Here is an 11,577-nt window from a genome sequence, read left to right as displayed (position 1 = left end):
TAACAGGAACACATTTCCAGAGAAGTAATTTAAACTTGTTTATCTTACTATTTATCTATCAACAGAGACTATTATCTGTGTGTTGGTAGGTATACATGTCTGCTATATGTATATTTACCCTGAATGAGACAGGATTCTTAGTAACAAACACAACACCTTCTGGTTAGCTTAAGCAGAACTATTGACAAAGGATGTTAGGTAGCTCAGAGGGTCAGCCTTACAGGCCATTGTAGTTAGGAAAAAGGTAAAAACCACAATATAGGGGCTACTCCAGTAAAGATACCACAGTTCATACTAACAGGAATGGGACTGGAGCCCAGGAGCTTGGCCATGACTTCCCTTTGAAGGTGGAATGTTTCTAACCTCACACTCACCAGTAGATCCATTCCTCAGTGTACCTATACTTTATTTTCCTCACTTCTAAGAGGTTCACTTAGATAAAACAGATTCAGGGTCACACGTCTGTATCCTAGTCACAAGTCACTTGAGGAAGGGGAAATCACAATGTGGCAATTTTGCAAGCATTGGGTCAAAGGCTGGTAGATGATCGTAAACCAAGTAGGGTTGACTTCAGTCTGCCAGTTGATTATTCAACAACGATATCTCAGCTCCCATGTACACTAACATTTACCAGTTCTTCCTTTTAAGAGCGAAAACATATTCCTCTTCTTCATGCCATATCCTTCTACAAGCGGGAGTCAGGATTTGGTCCCAACCACTTCCCCCAGTGCCTGCTCAAGTCTCCTCTCCTTTCTGGCCTCTCCACTGTTGAATCTCACTGCTCTCTGCTTTTGTGAAGTTGCTAATTCCTCGTCCAAGAAAATGCTTACTTATTGTTTCTATTATTATTATTTGGAAGCTTTAATTTTGTCAGCTTGGCTGGGCTATGGTGGCCTTAGTTTGGTTAAACATCCAGATAGATACTGCCATGAAAGCATTTTTTAGATGTGCTTCATTAACATCAGTAGACGTTGAGTAAAGTAGATTTGCTGTGGGTTAAATTAGCTTAAAAATTAGTATTTCGGGCTCTTGCCTTTTACTGAGAGAAGAATTCTAAGCACGGGCTCAAACACAGCATGCAGCAGGGTAATATTTAAATTTATTTAGAAAGTAGGGAGAACACACAGGAGCATAAGGGCTTTATTAAGGGAGAGTGGGGACCTCCAAAACAGTCGTTCCCAGTGGTCCACAAGGAGAGGAAGCAAACCAGAGAATGCAAGCAAGTGGGCACACAGGCGAGAGAGCAGGGGAGGCCCAGTGCTCTCCAGGCCTCTAACTCACTTCCAAAAGGGGAGGGGTTACATAGTCTGATTGACAGGTCAGTGGATACAGGTGAGATTACATGGGGGGCAAGGGGAGAAGAGGTGGTCTCCAGCTCATGAACCTAACCTATCTCCCTGACCAGTCCCGTATCAGATTAGCCTCCCTCCTTGTTGGATGGGCGGGCCTCATGCAGCCAGATGAAGGCTTTGAGGCTAGACCTGTGTCCCTCCAGGAACGATTTCTGCTTCCACATGGCTTCAGACTCAGGACTGCAGTATCTGCTCTTCCCTGGATTTCCAGTCTGCCTGCTGCCCTACAAATTTCAGACTTGCCTACTCCCACAGTTGTGTGAGCCAATTCCCTAAAATAAACACCTCTCTCTCTCTCTCTCTCTCTCTCTCTCTCTCTCTCTCTCTCTCTCCCCATATATATATACACACACATTGCTTTTGCTCCTCTGGAGAACCCTAACACTTGAGGGATGGGAGTTTGAAGGAGATATTTGTAAGTTCCTGGCAGGGAATTTGCAAAAGAAACCATTTACATGTTGTTTCTTTTTTTAAATGGGCTGTTATTTTTTTCACCTCAGCCATTCTTTTGTTCCAGCTTTCTGATATATCTCTTTCCTCCGGCATACACTGTATTGGAAAGAAGTGCCAGGTTGTAATTCAAGATTATAGCAACTGGCTGGAATCTCTCCCAAAGTTTCTTTGGGCTTTTTGCTTTCTCTGGGCTGTGACCTATTAGATAATTGTTCTCTCCCCTCAGGAAAAAAGAAAAAAAAATCTAACAATCCCTATTTTTCTCCTTAAGTCAAAGATGGGGTCACACTAGAATGTGAGAGAGGCATAGCTAGGCTGTCAGTCATTCACTCATTCCTTTTCTCCGTTCATTTCTTTACTTTTTAAGCCTGTAGACCGGGAGGTTCACGTGGTTCCATGTCATAATAGCCTCACACTCAAGAAACACAGCCAGGCTGGATTCCATCTTTGGGAGAGCTCTCAAAAAATCGTATTAAGAAGGGTCTTCACGCATTAACAGCGCTCGCAGCACTTCCCACACACCTCCAACCAACGCTCAAGTCTCCTCTCCTCTCTAACATGATATTATGTCCATTATTGTGATGTCTGGTGCTTTTGATTTATTACTGTGCAAATATATTGGGGTCTCCTCCTCTTCTTCCTCCATTCTCTTCCTCGGTTGGCTCTCAAGCCCATCTCTCTGGATCTTCCATCACAGAATTGCAAAGAACAAATTCAGTTTATCAACCGCAGAAATCCCCTCAGAGGCTGGAGGGAGTGGAGAAAGAAACTCAAAGGCAGAAGCCAAGTCCCAGCGGAGGAGTTCAGCCTGCGAGGCCCGGCGGCTGGGGTGGGGGAGGGGAAGGGTTCTAGTCGGGATCTTTTCGTCCCCTCTCCTTGCACTGATTTGCTCGTTCTTTTCGCTGTCATTCTTGAAAACACCTAAGACGCTAACGTGCGCCAAAGCAGTAGCTTAGATGTTGGGTACTCCATAATAAATAAGGCGGAGAGCGGTCCACGCCCTGGTTACCCGCACTGCAGGTGCGCTCCCGCGCCGCCCGGCCTCGGGCCCGCAGAGTTGCGCCCCCTGGCCCCTCCGCTTCCTTCAGCATCAGAGGGGCACCGAGCACTCGCCCGCGATCCTGTGGCCTTCAGGTCTTGTTCCTCTTTGGCAGTTTGGCGCCCGTGGTTTGTGAAAGCCTTGATTGTTAGCGCTACTGCAGAGTGTCTCGGCCCCAGCTCCAAGGACACCGTTCACAGTCAGTGCTGCCCAGGTGCAGGACTGCGACGCCAGGTTGGTCGGCTTTCCAACGCCTTTCCCAAAGGCACTGGGGCACGTGCTCCAGTGGAGAACGCAGGGGCTCTGGTGGAGGAAAACGGCCCTGACAGCCCCCAAGAGCGTCTCTGCAAACTCCAAAATGAGAAACATTTTCTGAAAATATCCTTCCACTGGGGCCCACGCTGTGGAGTAGTGGACTAAGCCTCTGCCTGAGGCGCCGGTTCCTGCCCAGGCTACGCCTCTTGCAATCCAGCTCTCTGCTTATGGCCTGGGAAAGCAGTGGAAGATGGCCCAAGTTTCTTGGGCCCCTGCACCCACGTGGGAGACTCAGAAGAAGCTCCTGGCTCCTGGCTTTGGATCAGCTCAGCTCTGGCCATTGCGGCCATTTGGGGAGTGAACCAGAGGATGGAAGACCTCTCTCTCTCTCCCTCTTCCAGTCTGTAACTCTACCACCCAAATAAATAAATAATATATTTTTTAAAATTCCTTCAAGTACATGTTATGGAAAAACAATGCCTTTTGTCTGCAGCTCACATGCAATTTCTTTTCAGATTATCATGAAAATGAAGTTAGGAAAAAATGTGGGAGGTTTTTTTGTTTTGGTTTGGTTTTTGTTTGTTTGCTTGTTTTTAAGATTTAGTTATGTGAGAGGCAGAATGACACAGAGAGAAATCTTCCACCTGCTGGTTCACTCCCCAAAAGGCCAAAGTGGCAGGCTGAAGCCAGGAGTCAGGAACTCTATCCTGGTCTCTCACATGGTGGCAGGAACCCAAGAACCTGGGTGGTCATGTGCATCCTTCCTAGGGGCATTAGCAGGAAGTTGGATCAGAAGCAGAGCACCAGAGCTTGAGCCTTCACTCCTGTTTGGTAGGCTGCTGTCGTAAGCAGTGGCTTAATCTGCTGCACTACAAAGCCAGCCCCAAAATGTGGGGAGTTTAAGGGTCACATAGAGTATGTCTATGGCTCCAAGCCCCATGCTTCGTCCATCCAGCTAAGGAGGTAAACTTTACACCCTCCCTAGCATTCTGTTCTGGGCTAGCTCCTTCTGGAGCCCTGAGGCAAAGCATGGGGAACTGACCCTCTACAGAGTGACCTTCTCCTAACCAAAAGAGTTAGGACACATGTGTCTGACAGTTCATAACCAGGGAATTGACAAAAGCTGAACTTTTTTCTTTGCTAGTTCCTGCCTACATCAAGAAGACAGAGGGACACGAGACGAGCCAAGTCCAGAGACTCTCTTATAGTTCCTACCTGAATTATACATGGCAGACACCACTAGCTGCCTACTTGATATTTATTCTTCATTACTAAGAGAGTCTCCATTTTGTTCAACATAAAAAAATAGCCAACATTTCCCTTGTTGCTAAGGGTGACAAAGGAACAGGGTTTCAGCCTTGGTCTAGAGCTGGAAGCAGAGTTGCAAATCAGAACTTCTGGAAAGAAAGCTCTTCAGAGGGAATAGGCTTGGGCAGGTTTTGACTTTCACCCTACTTCTGCAGTCTGAGGAGGCCACAGTAGACGTGGGATGGCCATCATTTGTCACTAGCATGACAGTGATACGCTGCAGGTGGTGGACACTGAGCCAATCCCTGCTGGTCTGTGGATCCTTGGTACTGACCCCAGATTCCCTACCACCAGACTTTATTTTTGTGAAAAACAAACAAACAAACAAACAAACATCTAATTGTTAAAACCACTGTTTTTAGAGGGTTCAGTAGCTCACAAGCCAACATAATCTCAACTGATAGCTATTTAAACACAACTTGCATGTTATCTTCACAGCAGTGTTTCAGTAATACTGCTGAGAGATTGCTCTGAAGCTCTGGTGAGTCTTCTGTCCTCGGAGATTTGCAAGTGTTTTGGACAAATCTGCTGTTTTTCTTCTCTATCAAAATGAAAGATAGATCTATATTTCCTGTCTAACAATTCTGTTGACATAAAACAGAAGTGATAGCTTTATATATCTAAGGTGTATCATACTGCTTTGTTTTTGTTTATGGGTTTGTGTTAAGGTGCTCCAGAGAAACAGAACAAGCAGGGTATGACTAAATAGAGCAGAGGATTGATATGCAGGCATTGGCTCATGCATGTGGGGCTCATGCGCAGGGGCTGACAAGTCAAAAACCTGCACTGTGCGCCCGCAGGTGGAGATCCAGGAGACCAAGGTGCAGTTCCTGCCCTAAGGCGAGCAGCCTGGAGGATTCCTTGCCCAGGGTGTCTGCTCTTTCTGTTCTATTCAAGCCTTCAGTGGATTAGAGAAGGCTCACCAGTGTTGTGAGGGACAATCTGCCTTCACTGAGATAACTGTTCACTGAGATAATTGTTAATCTCATCCCTAAACACCCTCCATGTAACTATCATAGGGTTGCTTTGTTGGCTTTTTGGCACAGACTAACTCAGGGATAAATGGAAGGTGCGCTTGTGACCTTGCCAAGTCCCTGAAGCTACTTGTTCTTTCTCCCTAAACATTTTATTTTTATTTTTATTTTTATTTTTATTTGAGTGGCAGAGAGACAAACAAACAAAAAAAAGACAGTGCCAGAGAAAGAGCTCTCCCTACCGATTCACTCCCCCAAATGCCCACAGTGGCCAGGGCGAGGCCAGACTGAAGACAGGAGCCAAGAATTCAATCCCTTGTCCCACATGGGTGGCTGCTTGAACCATCCCCTGCTGCCTCCCAGGGTGCACACTTAGCAGGAAGCTGGAATCAGCAGTATAGTCAGGATTTGAACCCAGGCACTCTAGTATGAGATATAAACATCCCAATCAGTGTCTTAACTACTAGATGAAACATTTGCCTCCATTTTTCATCTTTAAGAATGAAAACAATATCTAAAATTCATAGCTACCCCTTAAGACTAATATCACTCTTAGCATTAAGGAAAATATAATAGAGATATCTGAAAGTTCCAGTAAAACTGCATTTATTAAAATTCCTAATCCCCTCAAACCTTGCCCACTGTTTCCTAAATTCTAGAAGTACTAAAGTTTTGAATTGTTATACACTGGGAGCTCCAGGATTTAATTCTGTGCCACAGACAGAGCACTCAAATTTCGAGATTCAATAATATCATGTTGTTTTCTCCTCTCCTTCAAAATTATAATTAAAAATATCATAGGGGTGGCTGTTGGTACAGTAGTTAAGTTGCTACTTGGGATGCCTGCATCCCGTATCAAAGTGTCCTTTGAGTCCCAGTTGCTCAGTTTCCCATCCAGCTTCCTGCTAGTGTATATCCTGGGAGGCAGCCAGCATGGACTCTTTAGTTTGTGGGCCCTTGATGGCCACATGGGAGATCCAGAGGGACTTCTGGGCTCCCTGATTCATCCTGGCCCAGCCCTGGATACTGCAGGCTTTTGGGGAATACACAAATGGATAGATGATCTCTCTCTGTTTCTAAGTCTCTTTGTATCTCTCTCTCTCTCTCTCTGAAATTTGTCTTTCTCTCTGCCTCTCAAATAAAATGAAAACAAATAAAAAATTTTAAAGTTATTTTAAAAAATCATAGTTTTCTTCATCTGAACTCTCAAGTATCCTGGAAGTTGTCATTAGTATGTGGTCTGGTTAAGAATGATTATGTATCAGATTTGCTATTTGGGACATCTTATAAAAAGATATACTATGGGGCTGGCACTTTGGTGTAGCAGGTAAAGCCGCCACCTTCAGTGGTGGTTCAAGACCCAGCTGCTCCACTTCTGACCCAGTTCTCTGCTATGGCCTGGGAAAGCAATGGAAGATGACCCAAGTCCTTGGGCCCCTGCACCTGCAGGAAAGACCTGGAAGCTCCTGGCTACTGGCTTTGGATCAGCTCAGCTCCGGCTGCTGCTGCCAATTGGGGAGTGAACCAGCAGATGGAAGACCTCTCTCTCTCTCTCTCTCTCTCTCTCTCTCTCTCGATGTGTGTGTGTGTAACTCTGACTTTCAAGTCAATAAACAAATCTTTTAAAAAAGATGTACTATATGAGAAAAAATTTTAAAATTGGACACTCTTAAGGGTAGGAGGATTGTAAAGTCAGAGGTAAAAATTAACACACAAAATGTAACCCGCAGATTTTTATAGGCTTATTAGAGGCAGGCCACAGAGCTGGCCCCAGTATTTCTGGTGAATGAATGAGTTACAGGATTCAGAATTTTCCATAGGATAAAGTAAAAGTGAAGGGGTAGACAATGTGGCCCAGCTAAGCTGCTACTTGGAACATCTCACGTGGGAGCACCAGTTCAAGTCCCAGTTCTCCACTTCCCATCCAGCTCCCTGCTAGTGCTCCTGGGATAAGCAGCAGAAGATGGCCCAAGTGCTTGAGCCACTGCCAACCATGTGGGAGACCCGGATGGTGTTCCAGTCACAGCCAGACTTGCCATTTGGAGAGTGAACCAGTGGATGGAAGTTCTCTTTCTCTGTGTCTCACCCTGTAACTCTGCCTTTCAAATGAAGAAATGTTTCATTGAAGAATAGTTTTCTTTGATTTTGAGTTTCCTACAGGTATGAAATGTCATGGATAATACCCTTCATAACACTATTAGTGAATTATATAATCTATGATTTTTATACTGCTATATATGATAGGGTATCTTAAAGTAGTCTAATCTGCAGAAAAAGAATTCTACAAGGGAGCCAAATAATCCAGTCTCAGCTGTCTTTTTCTTTAATGTAAGAGTAAGTTGGACCCTTGAGTAGTGGTTTCTGAACTGTGTATCCTGCATACATGAATTTCGGGGGTGTCTGTAGGGCTGCCCTGGTTTGGGGAGCAGGGCTGCGTCTGAGGGGCTCAGGCTCATGTTTTTACTCTATTTCTCTCTTCATATTTTCTCATATTCTTGTTGAGGATTTTTGCCCCTGTGCTTATCAGGGATTATAGGTCCACAGTTTTCTTTGGACATTCTTGGAATATCTTTACCTGGATGATGCTGGCTATATGAAATGAACTTGGAAGTATTTCCTACTCTTCTATTTTCTGGATGAGATTGTGTGGAACTAATATTATTTCTTCTTTAAATATTTCAAAGAATTTACCATTGGCATGGTCTTAGATTCCATACTTCTTCATCCAAGTCTCACTTGGATAGGATTGCCATATAAAATACAGAATTGCCAATTAAATTTGAATTTTATTTGTTTATTTTTAAGATTTTAAGTCAGAGTTACAGAGACAGAAGGAGAGAGAGAGAGAGAGAAAGGGAGAATCTTCTATCAACTGGTTCACTCACTCAGATGGCTACAATAGCCAAGGCTGAGCTAGGCCAAAGCCAGGAGGCAGGAGCTTCAACCAAGTCTTGCACATGGGTGGCAGGGGCACAAACACTTGGGCCATCTTCTGCTGTTTTTCCAAGGCCATTAGTAGGGAGTTGGATTGAAAATGAAGCAGACCCAGGACACTAACCGGCACCCATATGGGATGCTGGCATTACAGGTGGCGGTTTTACCCTCTGTGCTACCACACTGGACCCTAAATTTGAATTTTAGATAAATAGAAAATCATTTTAAAATACAAGTTTGTTCCAAGCAATATTTTAGATACATTTGCATCGCTTCTCTGCCTTTTGGCTAAGATCAAGTGTAGATATATTTGCATTAAAATAGTCATTATTTATCTGACATTAAAATTAACCTAATAAAAAAAAGTGTTCACTCAAAAACTTATACACAAAATGTTCAGTATTATTATTCCTAAATAGCCAAAAGTAGAAACTACCCAAATGTCAATCAACTGTTGAGTGCATAAACAGAATGTGGTCTTTGCATATGTATTAGTCAGAGTTTGTCAGAGAAACAGAACTACTAGGCTGTAACAGGAAGGACTGGCTCAAGTGGTTACGGAAGCTGAGAAGGCCCTTGATTTGCCATCTCCAGGCTGAAGATCCATGAGAACCAATCATACAATTCAGTCCAAATCTAAAGGCCTAAGGACCAGGGGTAAAATTTCAGTCTGAATGCAGGTGATATAAGGAGACCCAGATAAAGCTCCTAGCTCCTAGCTCCTGGCTTTGGCCTGTCCCAGACCCGGTCCTGGTTAATGCTGTCACTTGGGGAAGTAAAACAGTAGATGGAAGCTCGCTTGTGCTCTATCTCTCCCTCTCTCTCTCTCTCTCTCTGTAACTCTTTCAGATAAAAGAAATAACTCCTTTAAAAATGTTTGTATTACTTGGATTAGATTGGTACAATCCAAGTTATATACCCCTGCATTGTAGCTGCAAGAGAGTCTGGGAAGTTTTTTTAAAGACTATTCAATTCTTTATTAAAGATTTATTTATTTATTTGAAAGGCAGGGAGAAAGAGAGAGGTGGGGGGAGGGAGATTGAGAGGGGGGGAGAGAGAGATATGGATCTTTTATCTATTGGTTCACTTCCCAAATGGCTATGACAGTCAGGGTTGGCCCAGGATGAAGCCAGGAGCCCCGCCCTCCATCTAAGTCTTCCACTTGGGTTGCAGGGGCCCAAGCACTTCGACCATCTGCTGTAGCCTTCCCAGAAGCATTAGTTAAGAGCTGGATTTGAAGCAGAGCACCCAGGACTTGGACTTGATCCGGTGCTCTGATATGGAATGCCAGTGCTGTAGGTGACAGATTAACCCACTGTGCCACAGTGCCAGCCCTTGGGAAGTGTGGTTTTGGGATCATATAGTGGAAAACTACCAAAATGCAGACAAAGCTTTTGAAACATGTTGAACAATTTCATGTGCTACATGCTTACACATGCCTGGATTGAATCTCATCTCCTCTGCTCACCTGCTGTGTGACTAGAGAAGGTTAACTTCCTGTATCGGAATTTTCTCATGTATAACATTTGTGAATATCAGAATTAAAATAGTTTTCTAACTGGTCTCCCCCTTGTCCTTCTGTCTTCTCTACTGCAGTCTTCGTTCAACAGAGCAGCCAAAGTGAGCCCCCACCCCCCAACTTTTTAGATTTAATTATTTATTTGAAAGGCAGAGTTACAGAGAGGCAGAGGCAGAGAGAGGTCTTCCATCCACTGGCTCACTCCCCAAATGGTCACAACAGCCAGAGCTGGGCCAATCCAAAGCCAGGAGCCTGGAGCTTCTGCCGGGTCTCCCATGTGGGTGCAGGGTCTCAAGCACTTGGGCCATCTTCTACTGCTTTCCCAGGCACATTAGCAGGGAGCTGGGTCAGAAGTGGAGCAGCAGGGACAGGAATTGAAGCCCATTAGGGATGCTGGCACTGCAGAGGGTGGCTTATCCCACTGCACTGCAATGCAGACCCCCAAAGTGAGCTTTTTAAGGCATGAATTACATGGTGTTACTTTGCTTAAAACTCTTCAATGATTTCTCAGATGAAGTGAAAGAATAGAGGAGAAATTTCTTGAAGTTGAATCAAACAGGAGGAAAATGGGGGAAATATAGGTAAATGAGAGCTACAGATAAAAGTGGAAGCAGGAACAGAGCAAGGGGACCTCAGAAAGCAAATCGTCACGTTTTCTAAACACAGTGTGGAACAACACACACACGCACACACACACACTCACACACACCGAAAAGGGAACTCTGTGGTGTTGGAGAAGCTGTCTTTAACTAATTCAAATAAAAATAGAATAGAACAGAGGTGAGATACCACACAAACTTACAATAACTAACAGATGCCTATGATTAATAAAGCAGACAAGAAAGATAATGGATTTAAAACAAATAAAAACTGTTTTGCATTGAGAGAATAAGACAAGATATGAGGGAACAACATAGATTAGAATTAGTAAAACACAAGCGTGAGATGACAAAATTCAAGAACTCAATATGAGGAATAAAAAATATTTATTTTAGATGTGAAGTCTAAACTAGGAAGAACACAGAAGCAGATAAACACAATAAACAATGTCTTAGAAAAGTAGACGGTGAAAAAGAAAAAAAAAACTCACTGAAAAAACACAAAAAAGTTTTTAAATTACAAGTACTCAAGATAGACCTCCCAAAAAAAATCTGCACAACTAATAGGAGCTGCTGAAGAGAAAAAAAATTGATACAGAGAATAATTACTAAAAACTACTACTGCACAGCAAAGGAAACAGTGACTGGAGTGACAGACAACCAACAGAATGGGAGAAGATATCTGCAAGCTATGCCTCTGGTAAAGAATTACTATCCAGAATATATAAGGAGCCCAAGAAACTCAGCAACAACAAAACAAACAATCCGGTTAAGAAATGGGCTAAGGATCTGAATAGACATTTTTCGTAAGAAGAAATCCAAGTAGCTAAAGCATGAAAAACTGCGCCATGCCACCAGCCGTCAGGGAAATGCAAATAAGAACTTCAGTGAGTTTTATCTCACTCCAGTTAGAATGGCTATTATCTAAAAGACAAAAAACAACAAATGCTGGCAAGTTTGTGGAGAAAAGGAAACCCTAATACCTGTGGTGGGAATGCAAATTAGCATAGCTATTATGAAAAATATTATGGAGATTACTAAAAAAACTAGAAATGTATCTACCATATGCAGTTATCCCACTTCTGGGAATATATCCAAGGGAAATGAAGTCAGAATATAAAATGTATAACTGTACTCCCATCTT

Source organism: Oryctolagus cuniculus, chromosome 7 (genome assembly GCF_964237555.1).
Source record: "Oryctolagus cuniculus chromosome 7, mOryCun1.1, whole genome shotgun sequence".
NCBI classification, from domain to species: Eukaryota; Metazoa; Chordata; class Mammalia; order Lagomorpha; family Leporidae; genus Oryctolagus; species Oryctolagus cuniculus.
Note: the sequence above shows the minus strand (reverse complement) of the source record.